We start from the raw sequence: 21,358 nt of genomic DNA, 5'->3' as shown, positions 1-21,358 counted from the left end.
TGGGTGTGTATGTGATGATAACACTTGCATTCTTTTAGGACTGGGTGCACATGATTATAACCATGTCGTGCTATTCTAAAACGTTATAGAGTTTAAATATGAACAGTATATCTTAAAATGCTCATGTTTTCGATGTAGATGGAATATAGGAATATAAGTAAGTTTGTAATGACCGAGGTGCTTACAATATTAGTAAGCAAGCCGTTCCATTTCAATTGTGAAAGAATATCATGTATTGCAATAACAAACTGCCGTAAATAAGGAAAACCCGTCCAAGTGGCAACCCACCATAATTATGAGTTATGATGTTTATAAAATAGCTATTAACAAAATGACATAAACTATGGTGCATATTAGTACTTGTTATTCGAAGAATTGACCTATTTGAACGATATTGTCATTCATGATACACACATTTATTGTTTCGTTTAGATTCACGTGGATATGCACAAAGCGAAGACCATACACAAGTAAGGTTCGTGGAACTAAGTTGTTTTTGAAAGAAAATTTAAAACAACACATAAAAATACACACAGGAGAGATGTCATACATGTGTGAGATATGCAGTGCTGCTTTCTCTCTGAAAGGTGATTTACAGCAACATATACGAATACACACAGGAGAGAAGCCATACAAGTGCGAGATATGTAATGCTGCTTTCTCTCAGAAAGTTGTATTACAGCAACATCTACGAATACACACAGGAGAGAAGCCATACAAGTGCGAGATATGTGATGCTACTTTCCCTCATAAAGGTACTTTACAGGAACATCTACGAATACACACAGGAGAGAAGCCATACAAGTGCGAGATATGTGATGCTGCTTTCTCTCAGAAAGGTGCATTACAGCAACATCTACGAATACACACAGGAGAGAAGCCATACAAGTGCGAGATATGCAGTGCTGCTTTCTCTCGGAAAGGTGCATTACAGCAACATCTACGAATACACACAGGAGAGAAGCCATACAAGTGCGAGATATGTGATGCTACTTTCTCTCAAAAAGGTACTTTACAGGAACATCTACGAATACACACAGGAGAGAAGCCATACAAGTGCGAGATATGTGATGCTGCTTTCTCTCAGAAAGGTGCATTACAGCAACATCTACGAATACACACAGGAAAGAAGCCATACAAGTGCGAGATATGTGATGCTACTTTCTCTCATAAAGGTAATTTACAGGAACATCTACGAATACACACAGGAGAGAAGCCATACAAGTGCGAGATATGTGATGCTGCTTTCTCTCGGAAAGGCGTATTACAGCAACATATACGAATTCATACAGGAGAGAAGCCATACAAGTGCGAGATATGTGATGCTGCATTCTCTCAGAAATGTTTATTACAGCGACATATAATAATACACACAGGAGTGAAGCCATACAACTGTGGGATATGTGATGCTGCTTTCGCTCTGAATAGTGATTTAAAGACACATATGAGAATCCACACAGGAGAAAAGCCATACAAGTGTGAGATATGTGATACTGCCTTTTCATGGAAATGTACTTTAAAGAGACATAGAATAATACACACAGGAGTGAAGACTTACACGTGTGATATATGTGATGCTGATTTCTCTCTAAAAAGTTCTTTACAGCAACATAAACAAATACACACAGGAGTGAAGCCATACAAGTGTGGGGTATGTAATGCTGCTTTCTCTAGGAAAGGTGGTTTACAGATTCATAAACGAATACACACAGGAGAAAAGCTATACAAGTGTGATATATGTGGTGCTGCTTTCGGAAGGAAAGGTCATTTGCAGAGACATGCAAGAATACACACAGGAGAGAAGCCATACAAGTGTGGAATATGTGATGCTGCTTTCTCTCAGAAAGATGCTTTAAAGAATCATTCAAGAAAACACACAGGAGAAACGCCATACGAGTGTGATATATGTAATGCTGCTTTCTCTCGGCAAGGTGTATTACAGCAACATATACGAATGCACACGGCAGACCCTTAATTGAAGCCAAGAAACTGTGAGATATGTATTGGTGATTTTTTTGCAAAATGGTTCTTATCAAAGGAATATAAAAATTCACACCAGAGTGATGTCGTACAAGTAAGAGATAGGGGATGCTGCTTTCCCTCAGATAAATAATTTACAGAGGAATTGGAGTGTACAAACACAAAAGACGGAAATCAGAGACATGTTTGTGTTTGCGGTTTGAGGAAAAGCTATACAATTGTGATATAATTGTGATATATCTCATTGAATGTGAGCAATATAATCAAACAAAGAACAATAGTATCATAGTAACTTAAATCGGAGATTTACATGCATTTTTGCTCAAATGTCTTTATTAAAAGTCCTCTTAAAGTAGAAAATCCTACAGTATACTTCATAGCTGGTTGAATGATAAATGTTTGGATACATTCAAAAAGACACTGTTTCAACTGTTTCTTGCCATCAGTTATTGATGAATAGTGTTTTGTTTGTTCAAAGAGGGGATGCGCCAAATATCGATAATGAGACAATTTGCGTCTCAAAAGTCCTCTTTAAGCAGAAAAGCGTATGTCATATTTTATAGCTAGTTGAATGATAAATGTTTGGATGCATTCAAAAGGACACTGTTAAAGCGGTTTCGTGCCATCACGTGTTTATGAATTGTGTATTGTTTGTTCAGAGGGGATTCTTTAATATCGATAAAATTATGAGACAATTTCCGGTAAAACGTGAACAGCCAACAGCCAAGTTCAACCGCAACGAAACAGAATGGCGAACGTCGAAACAAGTGTTTGTTTTACATGTTTTACGATTTGAAAAAAACTACATTGCGAACTCAGTCGGTCAATTTCATGCTTATTGTTATAAATGCTTTTAAATTGTTAAAGTATTGAAAGCTAAACGTCCCATACAAACAGTGCAACAGTATTCAGCTGTAATCACATTCTGTTTAACGATGCTTGCCAAAAATAATGCATAACGTTGATGGAGTTGAACCTTTCTTGCTTTCGTTATGAATATGGAAAATAAAAAAATATTTTCGTGGTCTGTTATAATTCTTGAAAAATGAATTACATTGATTCTTAGGTTAGTCGTCTTTGAAGTGAATGAAGTAATACTCTTACAACAAGGGTAATCAATCTGTAATCAACTAATTTACTTGTATTGCATTGTACCTGAGCGAAATAAAAAAAAAAGCTAACTTCGCTATGCAAAGTATATGTTTTGTTTAAACATATAAAAGAACGCTTTGTGAAATGCACATGCACGTTTAAATTACATTACAGTTAAAATATCTAATCTCAAAATCTCCTACTACATATTTGTAGTACTAAGCATCAACGTCCGGTGTTGCTCGATATAATATTATTAAGTTTGGCATACGTTCTTATGCATAATAATCTTTAATTATTTGTAAAGGGTCTCTTATAAAATCAAACGAGTGGTTCCATCAAAAATCTATTTGCACTCATTTGTGGTCACTAGATAAATGCCAAGGCGATGAAATGTAATATATATTGGAATACCACAGGCATTACTGAACGTTTTATTTACGGACCATCGTAACGAAAGCATACGAAGTTAGGTCAACGGTGGTACACACGAGTATGAACTGATTAGACGGTGGCTGTGTAGTTAGATGGATTTCTGAAAAAAAAATATAACCATTTATTTCCTAGCTGAGAAATGGATAACTGTTTCGAATATATAAATAAAGTTCTTAAAAAAAATCTGAGTTGTTATTATTTTGATTTTTGCCTTCTTTATAGTAATTCACAGTTTGTCCATGCGTTTCAGTTTATACATTTTTGTCTCGTTTAATATGACTAGATTCAGTGTCGCTGAATCCTCTTATTGCGACATATATAAAAAATCTGTGGAAAAAGCTATACTGCCATTTTTCTTAAGGAATTTAAACATGATTAACTACTTATAACACATGACAGTGTTGATTGACCTAAACTCAAAACAGAGGTCGATGGTTTCCGCTTTTCAAATGAATTTATGTACAGCATAAACGATTGTATTAAAGTTTTACCGCTCCTCACAGAGTTTTGTCGGCAGCATTTACAGATGTATCAAAGTGTCACCTCCCTCTGTGGACATAGTTGTTTGGGCAACAATAACAGTGGTTTCATAGTTTCACCGCTCCACACACAGTTTTGTGCGCTGCATAAACGTCTATAATGATACTTTCACAATTCCTTACACAGTTTTGTATGTAGCATTTAAGGTGGTATCATGTTTTTATTTATGTTTTCTATTTCATTTCATTTTATGCCAAACATAAAATATTTATTATCTTAACCTTAAGTAAAGACAAACAAAGGAACACAATATAGGTGTGCCAACAAGCGGGGTATTTTATTTTGTATATTCTGACAATTCAATAACATTCACACAGGCACTGATTCCCTGAATAGCCATAACATGGTGAATGGCTCAATGTTCCTATACACAGTGATGAATGCTTCTGCATTGTAGTAATGTCCGGAATCAATGCCACTCACAGCCCTCTACACGAATAAACTCCCATTCGTACGTTGGTAACACAAGCAATACCAAACTGAAAAATAAATATGCGTTAATAACACAGAAACAATAATCTATTTGTATATCATTTTTTGTAATCAATAAAACACGCTACTAGTGTACAATGACACGATCCTCTCCATACCCCACTTGCTTATCGAATGATTTCCCAAATCAGTACATAACCCGATACTTGTAATTTCCTCGAGGAAAATGTAAAACTTATATAAACTACAGTACCCTACAAAATCTACCTCACAACCGAATTTTACATTATCAATTCCGATAATAAATACATATATTATTGATAACCAGAGCTTCTTAACATTTAACGATGGTTTAGGCAAGTTCAATTTCATCAAAGAACTTGAGGCTTATAGTTTCGATATGTTGTATTTATATTGTGTTTTTTCCGCATTTCATTTTCTGTTTGCATTCTTTCGACATTTTTATTTTGATTTAGCCAGAACTGCTTTTGGTGAACATTCGCAAACAATAAATCGCTGTCTTGACTGAATTTGAATTATGAGTTGTTATATATGAAATGCTTGTCCTTTGCCCAAGATTGAGCGATTTCGTTCATCGTAGAAATGCAACATTGTTAGAAGTGTACGGATGGATCATGATAAAATGGCCAAAGTACAAAAAGTCAACTGCATTGAAGATTGTACTGGTTGTTGTCGGACTGAGACGTTTTGTGTTGGAGCATTGAGCGAAGGGAAGTTATATGCCCCTGTATTTAATATATATACTTTCAAAATTGATAAGCTTTTACGTTATCAATTTCTGGTGCATATAAAATTATAATTGCCTTACATGATATGGTTGGTGTGTCAAATGGAAAACTTCAGTTTGAAATGTTTATTGAACACATGCAACATATTAAAGAAAAGTTACAAAAAAGACTGTTTATATGCGCAACACTCTCGTTTTGTGTATTTATGAATATCACCATAAGTCACGAACAACAACTACACAACTATTCAACAACTTCTATTTCTACGTATTAATATACAATTCTGATGGGGCTAACAAATACATGTTATAAAACCGACCAGAACAAACCATATTCAATAACACGTAAACTTTACAGTTTTTTTGTCTAAAATTGACATATAATTTTATGAACATTACAACTATACTATATTTTTTAACAAAGCGTACACAAACAGTTAAGGAATTGGCAATGTATTTGGTGAACATGTACACATGTCAAGAACAGACGGTATTCGGGTGCTCGAATCTTGGTAAAGCGTGTAAGCACATCTGGATCGTAACCTTGGTCAATCGTGGCCACGTCGCCCTTAGAGTAAGCAGCAACGGCAAGTATCTTGGAAAACACCATGAAGCAACTGAAAAACTAAATATACGGTAAATCTCAAATAATAAACGTGACAAATCGATGGCACCATTTAAAAAAGCCGAACCTAAATCTTTTGCTATTTCGGGGTTTTCATCTTTTTATTCACATATTTTAGTTTGCCGCCTTTTCTGAAAACACCTGACTTAACAGCCAGTAAAAATGAGTTTACTAGTCAGAAGAAGTTGCAGAAAACCCCGAACCTACATGTCATTGTGTATGACATTTTATATTGTTTTTGTATCTCCTGAAAAAGTACAAAAATGTAAGTTCGGCATTTTTAAATGGTGCCATCGAAATCAGTTACTAACTGCACAGTGGAACTCTGGAAATGAAATGAATGATGCAGCAAAATCAACTGAAAATAGGGATGGGATGGGCGGGGAATATTATCAAATTTATATCTTCACTTTCAGACATCGTAAAATACCTTCTAATGCCACCAAATACAAAACCTCGAGTGACGAAAACAGAATAGTTTTCCCCATATACCCACAAAAAAAACACGAGGAAATCATGTTACTAGTGTCCCGCAAAACTAAGCCACCTGAATACTGAAGAACCACGGGTACTTCAACCAATCTGCTGAAATTAATAATGTATATATTTTTCAAAACGTGAATTTGTTGTATTTATTTCGCATTAAACATTCTTAAGAAATAAAATCTATGAAATAAAATAAATGCCCCATGGACCATTTGTAATTCTATGCATAATACAAAGCGATCGGTCATATACACCTATAATTCACAAAACTTAAGTTAGATGGAGTATTGATCTTTGGATTTCATTTGATGTATACAGCAGTTCGAGCCTTTTACATGATTAAAATAGTTTACATACATTACTTTTTATGTACATTTGATAATCAAGTAAAATATATGGAAATGTGTTAATTGTTTTACTCTTTTTTTATTAAGAGCAAAATGGTGATGACATGTATGAACTGATTAATGTACGTACGAATATAGTTTAAGTAATCATCCGTTTTTTCTAATGCATGCATCTATACTCCAAAAAATATAATATATCCAAAAAGCCAACTTCCATGTAACTTTCATTTTGAATACAAGCAGTTGAACAATTCATGGCACTTGTAAGGATTTCTTAAAAATTACTAAATGAAATGATACAAACATTTTGAAATGAAATTTTGCTTTTTTATTCAGTGATAAATGGCCGATGTAATCTTTCTGTCCCTTTTCAAGATACATTACATTTGCTTTTATTTGAAATATTGAAAACAAGTGGAGTATAATTATTGTGCTTATTTACAATTATGTTCATTTTTTTTTAAAGTATACTGGTATATAAAATCATGGTATCAAATTACTGTGCGACAAGTTTTCTTAACACATATTTTGAGTCATAAACTCACAAAGTTATGGCTTTTGTTTAATATAATACGTTGTGACTACGTGTAGAAACGTTACTGTTTAAGTTGTCTCAATGTTGTGCCATATGAAATAACCACGTCATTTTAACACCTCATAAATAAAATGGAATGAACAACATTTGCGAATAATTTCAGCGAATCAGTGCGTTTTAGTTTAAGTTGAAAATTGCTTATCGTTTTTTGTTTGTGTAAACAGGCCACGAACAAGCTTTATGAATATGTTGAAGTATGAAAATTAATAATTTGTGAAATGTAGTCTAAGCTTAAACGTTTTGTAGTGTTTAAACCTTTCCGTCGTTATCGCGACGTCATTTTATTACCGGATCGTTCTATTGAATTGATTGGTTAAGCAATTGTTTTCATAAATGAAATTAAGTATTTTAATATATACGGTAGAAAAATGGTCTAATTGTAATTTATGAACCGCATCATTTATGTTATTATCGGGGACATAAACGTAGTTTGGCTGGTGAAAGAAAGCATGGAGTCATTCGGACACAACACACAGCCAGCCCAACTGCGTTTATTTTCCAAAAATGACATAAATCACTTTTGCATGACCCCGCTGTGATGCCAATATGTCTAAACTTGTGTTTGAAATGCTATTAATGACTTGAGATAGAAGAGCCAGCAATTTGCCGTCAATTCCAGACATTGAAAGATTTGAAGAAACAGAGTGGGATACAAGAGATCAGGGTGTGATATTATAGCATTATTCGAAAAGACATCTTGGTTCTTTAACCAGCTAGGTGTAATGTACCGATACACGAGATACAACTTTTCTGGGTTGAAACAGTACTGAGTACACCATTTTCTCAATGCTACCCTTTAAATGCCGAGCGCTAGGCAAGCGAGCTTCTGGTACCATACATACGGGCAGGGTGTGTTGTTTTGACCCCCCCCCCCGATCACGTGCCCCCCCCCCCCCCGATTGTTTTTTTTTAAAAATCCTAGATTTATTTATAATGTTAGGGGAACTGTTACTCATGTTAACTTACAAATTTATTTGTTTTTGATTTTTTATTATATTATCTTAAAGTTATCGTAAAGGGTGACCACTTGCTCCTATATTTCCCCCATATATGTTCAGATGACCCTGCTCAAAAGGCCCGTTATTTTGTCAGATCGCGATCAAACCCTTCAATTTTGGGCTTTTCTTGTACTGTTAATACTTATCTTTAAGTAAATGTACAGTTTTAACGAAAATAAATGCAACTGCAAACCCGAAATGCAAAAAACACGTTATTCGACAAACCAACTTCCCGCTTATTTACCTAAAATGTCCAGACTAAAACGCATTATTCTGCTATGACACGTGTGCCAAACAAACACCAAATATCTCAAGATACTTAAAAATATTCCAACCTTCTTGCCAAGTGTTTGACTCGTAGTGCAAGTAAAATAGTCAATATCTGGTAAAGTGGGTAGATCTTACACTGGATTCCACCACAAGGTTCTTATGTTCAGACGTTTAGTCGAGCGTTACCTTATACGCTGTTATGTTGTCATAGTTTGGACCATAGACACTACGGACGAGACATAATGGACCATATTTGCAATTTTAGTATAAAAGGATATGATAAATGATGTCAAAAGTGAGTAAACGACCAGAAGACATATAATTAGCCTTTAACCTGACACGATATCTATTTTTCATTCCAAAAGACTCTACATGTGTAGTTGTCTTAAATATTTGTATACATATTTCTTTTAGGTTTAACACCAGAATATAATTCCTCTCATCAAACTCTGGTATTAAGCCTAAACATTTGAGAATCAAATACAACTTTGAGACATAAATGCTGGTATACAGGGGAAGTAATCGCTACGGTAATTACCCAACACACAGCTAAAATGTGTTGCCTGTTTTAGGCATTCATAAAATCTTTTCTGTTACCGTACACTGGCGGAGTGGGTCGTTTCATCATATTAAAAGGCTATTCGAAGTTATTTATCTAAAAAAGGCTACCAAGTTTTATTTGGAAGAAATGTGCAGGAAAAAATGGTATTTATGTCTTATGAAACGATAGTAGATCAGAGTCAACCTTTTAAATTAACAAATATTTTTTTTAAATATTCAGCTATTAAAAACACTGATTCGATCTTGCTAGCAGTAATAAATATTTTAAAACATATATGAATTATTTTGGAAGAGGTTAAAGGTTTATCACTCAAGACATATATTTGTTACACATATGTATGTTTTGATTTTGAATAAGAGTGTCATTTTCAGACTTTTAAGTTATAACATTAACTTTCCATAAACCTTTTCGGTATTATGTTTGTTTATAAAATGGTAGAAATGAGGGGCATCCACTGGACAGGGGACTAGTGTTTTTGTCATTGTTGTCACGTTATGTGCCATTCTAAACTCAAATCACTATAGTAATCTATTTACTTACTTAGTTAATGAAAAACTGTGTAACAAAAAATATTTATGAAAGTATAATTGAACAGATAAGAACTGTCCGGAAATCCCCATCAGATAACGGATATGTCATATATATCACGAAATAGAGACATTTATTTGATAATTATCGAAATTAGTTAATTGAGATTAAAATCTAACATGTGATTGATGCGAAAAGATAATGACTTCCTTAAATATAGCGTATCCGGAGTTTTACAATTACTACCGGACTTGTCTCGGTAGTTTTAAAATCCAATTTATAATGATATGTTTAGTCATAACGATTGTTGCAGCAAAGGAAAGATGTGTTTTTATTAAGGATATATTGTATTTTACACGGTAAGTGATTCTTGCAATATCAGTTGTGTGTGCATTCGTTTTGCTATTCATGTCATATCCATTTGTGATGGCCATATTATTAGGCTCCCCTATTTTTGCAATTAAGTGATTTGTGATATTCATGTCATATCCATTTGTGATTGCCATATTATAAGACTCCCCTTTTTGCAATTAAGTGAAACATCATATTCCGTTTATGATTTCGATGTTCATATTATTATAATTTGTTTCCAATATGCTAATTTTAACTGTATATCCTTCTTATGTAAAATATTGCCTTCCCGATACAACACAATTTTAATTGGATATTACGAACTATTCTCCTGCCAAATGGTATCATATCGCCGGGTGCCTTTTCGATATATAAACAAGGTATTGGTATTACAACAAATATCCTAAATAAAGATCCTTAAATCAATCTCTGTTTACCATCAAACACCAAATGAATCAATAAATCAATAAATATTTATATATATATATATATATATATATATATATATATATATATATATATATATATATATATATATATATATATATATATATAGTTGCTATTATGACTTCCAATACCAAATATCTTCTTGCACCAAAGACAATTTGATCTTATTTTAAAATATTTCATCTGTCAGAAAATCTTGAATAAATTTTATTCCAGGACTAAAATAATTGACTGCGACTTTGCACCCTTCATGTTGTACTCTTCGTGACTAAAAAGCCACGTTGATAACATTTTTCGAATACTCGCTCATATCTATACATACGACCAGGGCTTCTTAATTTAGACAATACCAGACATAATTAGCCTTAGTGAAGCCATATATAACTTTGACTGAAAGAAAATCAATAGACTCTATTGACTATTAACATCGATTACCCATTAGCACAGTAATTATATCACTTCCTTGCTTTTCGGACTGGGTGCATGTTCTATTCGAGTGTTGTCACCAAGCCAGACAAGTAGTTTTTCTCCGAGTTCTCCGGTTCCCCCATATAAAATACATAAACGGGACTCTCGTGTAATGTTTTACAGGACCAGGTATATAAACGGAAGTAGAATGCCATTGAGTTTAAATATGAACATTATATCTGAATAATATTATGCTCATGTTATTCATGTAGTATGAATAGAAAGTACAGTTGGTAATGTCCGAAGTGCATACAATATTATCGAGCAAGCCGTTCCATTGCAATTGTGAAAGAATATCATGTATTGCAATAACAAACTGCCGTCAATAAGGAAAATCCGTCCAAGAGGCAACCTAGCATATGAATTTTATGATGTGTATTAAACAGCTATTAACAAAATAACATAAAATATTGGGAATATTAATACTTGTGATTGGAAGAATTGACCTATTTGAACGATATTGTCATTCTTGATACAAACATTTATTGTTTCGTTTAGATTCACATGGATATACATAAAGAGAAGACCATACACATGTAAGGTTCGTGGTACTTAGTTGTTTTTGAAAGAAAATTTAAAACGTCACATAAACATACACACAGGAGAGATGCCATACACGTGTGAGATATGTAGTGCTGCTTTCTCTCATAATGGTGATTTACAAAGGCATATACGAATACACACAGGAGAGAAGCAATACAAGTGTGAGACATGTGATTCCGCTTTCTCTCGGAAAGGTGATTTACAGGGGCACATACGATTACACACAGACGAGAAGCCATACAAGTGTGAAATATATGATGCTGTTTTCTCTCGGAAAAGTGTTTTACAGGGGCACATACGATTACACACAGGAGAGAAGAAGCCATACAAGTGTGAAATATGTGATGCTTCTTTTTCTCAGAAAGGTCATTTAAAATGTCATAAACGAATACACACAGGAGAGAAGCCATACAAGTGTGAACTATGTGATGCTGCTTTCGGTGTGAAATGTCACTTACTGATACATATACGATACACACAGGAGAGAAGCCATACATGTGCAAGATATGTGATGCTGCTTTTTCACAGAAACGTTATTTACAGAGTCATAAACGAATACACACAGGAGAGAAGCCCTACAAGTGCGATATATGTGATGCTGCTTTTTCATGCAAAAATTACTTACAGAGACATATACGAATACACACAGGAGAGAAGCCATACAAGTGCGAAATATGTGATGCTGCTTTCTCTCGGAAATTTAGTTTACAGAGTCATAAACGAATACACACAGGAGAGAAGCCCTACAAGTGCGATATATGTGATGCTGCTTTTTCATGCAAAAATAACTTACAGAGACATATACGAATACACACAGGAGAGAAGCCATACAAGTGCGAAATATGTGTGCTGCTTTTTCTGAGAAAGGTAATTCACAGATTCATAAACGAATACACACAAGAGAGAAGCTCTACAAGTGCGATATATGTGATGCTGCTTTCGGTCTGAAATGGCACTTACAAAGACATATAAGTATACACACAGGCGACAAGCCCTACAAGTGTGAGATATGTGATGCTGCTTTCGGTGTGAAATGTCACTTACTGAGACATATACGTATACACACAGGCGAGAAGCCATACAAGTGTGAGATATGTGATGCTGCTTTTTCACAGAAAAGTCATTTTCAGAGTCATAAACGAATACACAAAGGAGACATGCCATACAAATGTGATATATGCAGTGCTGCTTTCCCTCAGAAGAGTATTTTACAGAAACATATAATAATACACACAGGAGAAAGCCATACAAGTGTGAGATATGTGATGCTGCTTTCTCTCAGAAAGGTAGTTTACAGGGTCATAAACGAATACACACAGGCGAGAAGCCCTACAAGTGCGATGTATGTGATGCTGATTTCGCTCGGAAAGGTTATTTACAGATTCATAAACGAATACACACAGGAGAGAAGCCATACAAGTGTGACATATGTGATGCTGCTTTCTCTCAGAAAGGTAGTTTACAGAGTCATAAACGAATACACACAGGAGAGAAGCCCTACAAGTGTGATATATGTGATGCTGCTTTTTCACACAAAAATCGCTTACAGACACATATACGAATACACACAGGAGTTACGAATACACACAGGAGAGAAGCCCTACAAGTGAGATATATGTGATGCTGTTTTTTTCACACAAAAATCGCTTACAGAAACATATACGAATACACACAGGAGTTACGAATATACACAGGAGAGAAGCCTTACAATTGCGATATATGTGATGCTGCTTTTTCACACAAAACTTGCTTACAGAAACATATACGAATACAAACAGGAGTTACGAATACACACAGGAGAAGCCCTACAAGTGCAATATATGTGATGCTGCTTTTTCACACAAAAATCGCTTACAGAAACATATACGAATACACACAGGAGTTACGAATACACACAGGAGAGAAGCCTTACAAGTGCGATATATGTGATGCTGCTTTTCACACAAGAATCTCTTACAGAAACATATACGAATGCACACAGGAGTTACGAATACACACAGGAGAGAAGCCTTATGCGATATATGTGATGCTGCTTTTTCACACAAAAATCGCTTACAGAAACATATACAAATACACACAGGAGTTACAAATACACACAGGAAAGAAGCCATACAAGTGCGAAATATGTGATGCTGCTTTCGGTCTGAAATGGCACTTACAAAGACATATAAGTATACACACAGGCGAAAAGCCGTATAAGTGTTGGATATGTGATGCTGCTTTCTCCCAGAATTTTAAGTGTATTACAGGAACATATACGAATACACACATGAGAGGTTTCTAAAACAAATTGTCATGTAAGACCAATATAAGGTAATTTCTATAACTAAAGGTTGTTTTCTCTTGAGCAACTGAAGCGAAATAGCAGTTTATGCGCTGACACATTCTGACCAAATTTGGTGAAGATTAGACAATAGCCTCTTGATAATTGATGAGACTATAAACTGGAGGCCGCCCGCCGGACAGTCGATATGTCTTTTGTAAAACTATAACATGATCTGCTCCAACAGTGGTCATATTCAAAGGGCAAAGAATTATCTTTAGCATGATTATAACTAAACAGATACAAGGGTACCTAAATATGTATTACACAAAAACATCATATGTTCTCAATAACACATAAATCTAATGACATAGTTTTGTTTTTAAAACAGCTCAGTCATATGTCATAAAAATAAATTAAGAATAGCTCAATTTAAACAATTACTATAACTTTGCCTTATTTCATTAATTTACAGTATATATGTCATAAGTGCATCAATAAAATAAACTTTTGCAACTAAAGGTTGATGATCTTATTGAAGCAAAATATCTATATTCTGCAGCATTGCATTCAAACAAATATCAAGTTCATTATCTTTACTTTTAAGACTGCAGCAGCTAATTGTATAAAACTTGGATAAGTTGTCCACTGGGTTTCTTTAGGCTACTGTGCAAATCTAATAATTCCATTGGTAAATAATAATTATCTGAAAAATATTGACCAATCCATAAACATTTTGGGCAATTTTAACCTTACCAAAGACTTAACCAGTTTTATTCGAGTTTTATACAGTTACCTGCAGAATTAAACAAGAGCACCGCCTGTGGGTGCTGAACGCTCATCTGATTTTATGCTTTTACGATTTATTTATATCATATTGTACATTTGATAGTGAACAGGTATTCCAAAGTTTGAAAGTGATAGCTTTGATAGTTTGCATGTTAGTGACCCAAGCACAAAACTTAAGAAAATAGACTTGCTAATAATTACAAATCCAAAAATACTAAAATATTCCCATCCTCCCCATACCCTTCCAAAAATATGTGACTCAAAAACCTGTTTGATATATTGAAAGCATTATCCATTTATTTTCTAGGAAAAAAATGAAATTAATCAAACAAAAATTAAAGAAGCTATGTCCAATTCTCAAAATCAACCGAAATCCATCAACATTTATTTTTTTTTCTCCAAAAAAGGTAAGACTCAGCATCTTTAGGGTACAATGTGAAGAAAGATATTAGATGAACAAGTCACAAAAGTTTCTGATTGATAGCTTTGATAGATTCCATGTAAGTGACCAAAACGCAAAACTTAACCAACGACGACAATAGCTCGTCATTTAAAAAAATAAAATCAGATGAGCAAATAAATAAATAAAATCAATAGATATAATTTCTATATTCTGTTTACTTGCCTACCAAAAGAAAAACAACATTTTATACAGATAGGCACTATGTGAAGAAAGAACCATATATATGTACATTGTATATACTCCATACAATAATACAAATCTAATGATGTCTGTCTGTGCCTCTCAATTCTTCTTCAGTGAAGCCTTTCCCACTCCACACTTGTGTTTGTCCGTCAAATACCTAATGTAATACTCTGAAGAAAAAAAGGTTCATGTTATGAGATTTAACTTATGATTCCCAACAATTTAAAGTTCATTTTTATAGCTGCACTCTCACAGAATCAAAACTGAAGGCTGTATCGTGTTAACGAGCAATTGTACTGAACTAACATACTGATTTTCTTTTTAATATCAAGGCCCATAATCTAGGCATGAAAGGAACCGAGCTCTTATGGATATGTAGATACTGTACAAATTTAATCGGAAAAATCAAAAATGAAGGCTGTATCGTGTTAACGAGCAATTGTTTACATGGTTTGTTATATTATCAAGGCCCATAATCTAGGCATGCATGAGCGGATCTGGCTGGTTTTCGAAAGGAACCGAGCTCTTATGGATATGAAGATAATGTTTAAGTTGCATCGAGATATAATCAAAACTGAAGGCTGTATCGTGTTCACGAGCAATTGGTTACTGACAAACTGATTTTTTTTCCCTTCGAAGGTGGGCATATTAAAATCGCACCGTCCGTCCGTCCGTCTGTCCGTCCGTCCGTCTGACTCAATAACTCAGAATATTATGGACAGATTTGAAAATAACTTGCCACATCTGTTCGGCATACCAAGACGATGTTTCGCATGCAATAACCGTGTCCCTACCTCTAAGGTCAAGGTCACAATTAAGTGTTTATTCACAATGGAATGCTGCATATAAGGACATGGAGTATAGGTTGTTGTGTTCGGGCTGTAACTTTCCCTTGTATAGACAGATTTTAAAATAACTTGCCACATGTGTTCGGCATACCAAGAAGACGTGTCTCGTGCAAGACCCGTGTCCCTACCTCTAAGGTCAAGGTCACACTTAGGTGTTTATTCACAATGGCATGCTGCATATAAGGACATATATTATAGGTTGTCGTGTCCGGGCTGTAACTTTTCCTTGTATAGCATACCAAGACGACGTGTCACGTGCAAGACCCGTGTTCCTACCTCTTAGGTCAAAGTCACACTTAGTGTTTATTCACAATGGCATGCTGCATATAAGGACATAGAGTATAGGTTGTCGTGTTCAGGCTGTAACTTTCCATTTTATGGACAGAATTTAAAATAACTTGCCACATGTGTTCGACATACCAAGACAACGTGTCGCGTGCAAGAACCGTGTCCCTACCTCTAAGGTCAAGGTCACACTTAGGTGTTTATTCACAATGGAGTGCTCCATATAAGGATACAGATTATTGGTTGTTATGTCCGGGCTGTAACTTTTTCTTGTATGGACATATTTTAAAATTACTTTCCACATGTGTTCGACATACCAAGAAGACGTGTCGGGTGCAAGACCCATGTCCCTACATCTAAGGTGAAAGATACACTATGTGTTTATTCACAATGGCATGCTGAATATAAGGACATAAGAATGTAAGTTGTCAAGTATGGGTGGTATTTTTTATGTTCAGGGGCAATTTAAAATAACTTGCCATATGTATTTGTTTGATCTTTAACTTTTCATGTACTTACCTTGTTCATAGGTCAATGTCACATTCGGGGGCATTCGTCACATACTGTGACAGCTCTTGTTTTATACTATCAATGCCCATAATTTAGGCATGCATGAGCGGATCTGGCTGGTTTTCGAAAGGAACCGAGCGCTTATGGATATGAAGATTATGTACAAGTTTCATCGATATACAATCAAAACTGAAGGCTGTATCGTGTTAACGAGAAATTCTTTACAGGATTTTTATACTATCAAGGCCAATAATCTAGGCATGCATCGGCGGATCTGGCTGGTTTTCGAAAGGAACCGAGCTCTAATGGATATGTAGATACTGTACAGGTTTCATCAAGATACAATCAAAACCGAAGGCTGTATCGTGTTAACATAAATTGTTTACAGACGCACGGACGCACATACTACGTACACATTACCATCGCATAAGCTCTTCTGGCCTTTGGACACTAGAGCTAAAAATCAGGAATCCCAGGGGTGCTGCCAGCTTTGACCCAATTGTCATTTTTTTTAACAGTTTTCGTGAAGAATCACTTTACAAGTCTACATACTTAAACAAAGCTGTCACATGAGCGTCGAATACCCCTAGATACAGTAATGACAAACTATAAAAAGGTAACAAAGGGCAATCACTCTGTGGTCAGGTATAATAGAGTTATAATTTTTAAATCATTTTAGCGAAAACGCCGTATATTATCTGTTGAATTCAATATGAAGAGATACATGAATTTACAATGGACCTTCATTATTGGGCGTGCATTATCAGGATTATGTCATAACATTTATTCATTTGACAAGAATGTGTATTTAAGGTAGAGCATAATGTTATTGTCATGTTGGAATGAAACTTTTAAAAAGAAATCCAGTTAATAAAACTTTAAAATTCGTCCTAGGGTTATGTCAATGTGATTGGGAAAATTATGTTCCTTTACGCATTAAACACACTTTAAGCTGTGACAGTATGGGACTCATGTTGGGGTCAAGCCATATTGCAGCAAATAGTCCTGAACCTTTTTTGCTTCTTTCAAGAATTAGTTATAGCATATACTTAAGTATCTTAACATAACCTGTACTACACCTCTTAATTTCATTTGTCTGAACTTAAATTGATTACAGTATACTCATCTCATCACAATCAATTACATTTACTTAACCAATTTCAAAGGATCTGAAAGTAATCAGAACTTACTTCTCTCATTTAGTGTTCCTCTTTGAATCGACCAAAGGCTTCCTTCAGCTCATCATTAGGTTTCTGGAAGCAAACACAACCTTTTACAGATATATTTAACTAAATGATGTCAAAATGACCACTTCTCTACATATCCCAATATTGTGAATGCTTCATGTGTTCCCAGTTTCAAGTCAATAAACAAACAGCAGAGTTCAAAGTTTTACATGCCAGAGAAATCAACAACTAGGGCTATGACATTAGCATGACCACTGCTATAAAAACCAGAAAAGGCAATCAGAAGCAACCTTCAAGAATTGAAAATATAACATTTTTATAGACGGTTATATTGGATATATGTTATGTTATAGTTTGCTTAAACTCTTTGAACTCATGTGATGTGGAGGATTCCTCAGTACTTGCAATTACCTCCTGCAATGACTCAATGTCATCTTCAGCCTGAAAGAAGACATTAAGACAACCATAGTTTCTTTGTCATAAAAGTCATAAAATCATTAATGATATTTTTCCTATTTTCATATAGATTAAGCATTGATACATTTTAAATCAAACCTGTACACAGAAAAGAATAAAGTATGGCTAAATCATTCAATAAACTGACTTTTATTTACTTATGATAAAGCATATTTTTTCTTTAAAGAAAAGTGGTCTAGTTAGAAGGAAGAATTGCCATGATAATCCCCTGCTGGCATACTTTGTTTATTGCAGGGGATAATTCTCTGAGTTTTTTGTTTCGGTCCATTTCAATTTAGAGTTGACATCAACTTTAGAGTCATATTAATATACAGAATGAGTCATTATGTGCCCGAGGTCTTTACCATATTGTTGAGCAAGCCGTTCCATTGGAGTTGTGAAAAGCATATCATGTGTTGCAATATTGAACTGCCGTCCATAATGAAATTCCATCCAAAAAGCAAACTACCAAATGAGTTTATGATGTTTATAAAGAGTTATAAACAATATAATCAATAATAAGGGAATGAGACTACTTGTGATTCGAAGAATTGACTTATTTGAACGATATTGTTATTAATGATTCAAACATTTATTGTTTCTTTCAGATTAACATGGATATGCACACAGGAGAGAAGCCATACACATGTAAGATTTGTGGGGCTACGTTTTCTTGGAAATCTAATTTAAAAATTCACATAAGAATACTCACAGGAGACAGACCATACAAATATGAGACATGTAATGCTGCTTTCCCTCGGAAAGGTCATTTACATAATCATAAAAGAAGACACACAGGAGAGAAGCCATACAAGTGTGAGGTATGTGTTGCTTCTTTCTCTCGGAAAGGTCATTTACAGAGTCATCAAAGAATACACACAGGAGTTAAGCCATACAAGTGTGAAATATGTGATGTTGCTTTCTCTCGGAAAAGTTATTTACAGAGTCATAAAACTACACACACAAGGTAGAAGCCATACAAGTGTGAGATATGTGATGCTGCTTTCGCTCAGAATTGCCCTTTACAGCAACATATAAGAATACACACAGGAGAGAAGCCATACGTGTGTGATATATATAATTCTGCTTTCTCTCGGAAAGGTGAATTACAGAGACATAAACGAATACACACAGGAGAGAAGCCATTTAAGTGTGACATATGTAATGCTGCCTTCTCTCGGAAAGGTGCATTACAGCGGCAAATACGAATACACACAGGAGAGAAGCCATACGAGTGTGACATATGTAATGCTGCTTTCACTCGGAAAGATGCATTACAGCGGCATATACGAATACACACAGGAGACAGCCATTCAACTGTGAGATATGTAATGCTGATTTTTCACAGAATTGGTTCTTATCAAAGGCATTTAAGAATTCACGCCAGAGTGAAACCATACACGTGAGATATAGGGGATGCTGCTTTCCCTCAGATTAATAATTTACAGAGGAATTGTAGTGTATAAACACAAAAAAACAGAAGTCAGAGACATGTTTGTGTTTATTTTTAATGCTGTTTGAGTTTTTAGGAAAAGCTATAAAATTGTGAAATATCACATTGAATGTGGGCAATATATTCGAACAGGGACAACGGGGTTTATCATAGTACCTTAAATTGAATATTTACATGCATTTTTGCGGCGCCCAGGTCTTTCATTTGCTTTTTACGACAACCAGTTTTGTATGGCCCGAGCATCTGCACCTTTGCCATGGGACATGTTACACACAGAATTTAGGTTAATGGTGTGTACCTCTTTCAACACAGTATCTGCACAAACACAGACATTTCGCCCCTTTCGTCCTGGAAAGTCGACTTCATTCAAAGTCAGAAAATTCCTCAAGAACACATATTGGAATCCCAACAAGCGCACTGGATGCCATAATCCCAAATGTTCCCAGCCCCACCTGTGTGGGTTTTGCAGAGGACAACATACAGCATTCTATGGTTGCTCGTAAGCTTCAGAAGGAGATAAATGCTGGTCGCATCAAAGGTCCTTTTACCATTAAACCCTTTCCCCAATTGCATATTAGTCCTATAGGCTTAGTTCCAAAGAAAGAACCAAACCAGTTTAGGTTGATTCATCACTTAAGTTATTCCGAAGGTAACTCAGTAAATTCCTTTATTGACAAATACCTGGCTTCAGTCTCTTATGTAACCTTCGATGATGCTGTACAAAAAGTAGTTATGTTAGGCCGGGATTCTTTGCTCAGTAAAACAGACATTGACTCTGTTTTTTGCATCATTCCAGTACACCCTGAAGACCATGATATGCTCGGTTTCAAGTTTCAAGACAAATTCTATTTTGATACTTCCTTGCCCAAGGGCTGCTCTTCAGCTCCCGCGATTTAGCACTGCACTTCAGTTAATTTCTGAAAAACACTTGGGCATCGATTGTATGGCTCATATTCTTGATGATTTTGCTCATTCTAGGTCCACCTAATTCCGCTCAATGTCAAACGAACTTGGATATTTTTTACGTTTCTGTGCATACGTCGGGGTGCCTACCACACCCGAAAAAACTGAATCTGCTCGAACAGTTATCACATTTATGGGACTCGAATTAGATACTATCAACATGGAAGCTAGACTTCCGCAGGACAAGCTTATTAAACGTCGATACCTTCTGTTCTCGGTAAAACGTACCATAACTCTGAAACAGCTTCAGTCTTTACTCGGTTACCTCAACTTTTGTTGTCAGGTGGTTCGTCCTGGCCGAAGTTTTTAAGTCGTCTCATAGACCTCACAAAGAAAGCCAGTTACCCTCGACATTACATTACTCTCACCAAAAAAAACACAGGAGAGACATTGCTGCATGGAAGCTTTTTACAGATCTATCTTTTTAACGGTACTTCTTTACTGCTTCAGCTCCGCTGGGTCGAGGCGGATTCACTACACTCGCATACTCACGGTGATGATGCAAAGCGGA

The 21,358-nt window shown here is 35.2% G+C and overlaps 1 pseudogene; it reads left to right on the top strand.

The window, feature by feature from the left end:
• Window positions 1-541: 541 nt before the first annotated feature.
• On the top strand, window positions 542-20,781 carry LOC128221427 (zinc finger protein 845-like; annotated as a pseudogene).
• Window positions 20,782-21,358: the final 577 nt, after the last annotated feature.

The sequence above is a fragment of the Mya arenaria genome, chromosome 16 (genome assembly GCF_026914265.1).
Source record: "Mya arenaria isolate MELC-2E11 chromosome 16, ASM2691426v1".
Lineage (NCBI taxonomy): Eukaryota > Metazoa > Mollusca > Bivalvia > Myida > Myidae > Mya > Mya arenaria.
The sequence above is the reverse complement of the archived record's forward strand: the minus strand, read 5'-3'. Positions and strand labels throughout refer to the sequence as shown.